The 1,713-nt window shown below is 40.3% G+C and overlaps 1 protein-coding gene across 3 annotated transcripts in view; it reads right to left on the minus strand.

The window, feature by feature from the left end:
• The window catches only part of Lhfpl3 (LHFPL tetraspan subfamily member 3), a 461,755-nt gene that overhangs the window by 349,432 nt on the left and 110,610 nt on the right, over window positions 1–1,713 (minus strand). The gene's annotated exons all lie outside the window — the stretch shown is intronic.

The following is a 1,713-nucleotide window of genomic DNA, read 5'->3' on the forward strand; positions in this document are numbered from 1 at the left end:
ACTGCCAATTCGTATATAAGAAGCAGTAGGACTTTTATTCTCTGTCCAGTCGTCAGAGTGTTATTAAATGCATCCAGGATCAGACATAGTGTGTGGGATTTCATTTTGAAGTCCCTGTGTGATTCCCCTCTAATTTCCCACTTCGCTGTGTCCCACTGAGATTATCACAGCCATCCCCAAGACATACCATCTCACCGGGGTAAGAAACAAGAAAGAACATGACATTTTCCATCAAGGCCCAGCAGCGCAGAGTGGCAGAGGGCAGCGACCCCATCTACATCCTAATGCACACCTTTGTTAGACATCCTTGCATTACCCACTGCTCTGAAAACAAATGAGCACACATTCCTCACTGTAGACACCATGGGATTCTACCTTTGAGTTGGAAGTCAACTTTTGGGGAGTCTGCTTCTAGGGGAGATATTCCCCATACCCCCAATGTAATACCATGCTGCAGGAAATGAATCCTTCTGAAATGGTAAGTAAAGACACCGTTGTAGCTTTAATATAAAAAGCACCTTTGTGAGACAACTCAGGTTCTGAGGACAGTCTCCCTGGGACACACCTTTTTATAGACAGTGAGGACAGACCAAGAGTATTGTTTTAAATGGATCTTACAATTTTGTCATTAATTTATTCCACATTTAAATGATCAAACAAAAATATTGCCAGAGCCCAAGCATAAAATCATTTCATTCTGTTGTTTAAAGACAATCAAGCATTTTTGTTTCCATCAAAGCTATTCAGTTTAATAGCCTGTGTGCTGTTTCCTGTTATCTCCAATGCTGAGAGCCTGCCCATAATAGAAATATCCATAAAAACAATCACCCCAACTGAGTTTTACATGGAAATAGAGCATTGAACGGTTTCCATACAGTACAGTAATGGTTTTCCAGAAGAGGCTCGGAATACTCATAAAACATCAGAGGGAATTAGCTGAATGCCGGAGATTGACAAGCTATCAACAAAATAACACATATTTTTCATGAAAATGGCTAAATCACTATTTACTTGATGAACTGCAATGTAATGGCTCTGAAGGAGCCATTTTTCTGCACTGGCTAAATAATGTGTGTTTACCAAAACTGAGTAATTACAGAGTCATCATAGAAAGTACTGTCTGTGCCTGCCAAGGAACAAGATGAACCTGCTACCGGGTGAGGCCTTGAGATTCGGCTCTGGTTGTTTCTAACTCTAGCACTGCAGACAAGAAGGAGCAAATGATTCTCAGAAGAAAGACAAAGGAGGAAAGAGAGGCCTGTGTGGTTCTCCCTAATCAACACTCCTCAAGTAAAGACAAAGACTCTAGCAGCTAACCCCGTGGTTCTGATGTCACTGGTGTTAATGATAACGGAAGGTGTACACACAGACTGAAGAGGAAAACATGGCTTAGACAGATAGCAATTTAGTTGAAAACGATATTCTTTTTCATTAAATGCATTTGGAAGTCTAACGATAAACCGTATTTCAACTTGAACTGCAGAAAAGATAGATTTTCTATGTAAGAGGAGAGAAAATAATGACATAAGTGAGAAAGGAAGCTGACAATACTCTATTGCTGAAAGGTAACTCATTCAGAGAGCATATAGACTTTTTTTTTCTTTTTCTTTTTTTATATTAATTATAGTTTATTTATTCTGTATCCCAGCTGGAGCCCCCTTCCCATTCCCTCCCAATCCCACCCTCCCTCCCTCATCTCCTTCCTTTCCCTCT

Source organism: Meriones unguiculatus, chromosome 21 (genome assembly GCF_030254825.1).
Source record: "Meriones unguiculatus strain TT.TT164.6M chromosome 21, Bangor_MerUng_6.1, whole genome shotgun sequence".
NCBI classification, from domain to species: Eukaryota; Metazoa; Chordata; class Mammalia; order Rodentia; family Muridae; genus Meriones; species Meriones unguiculatus.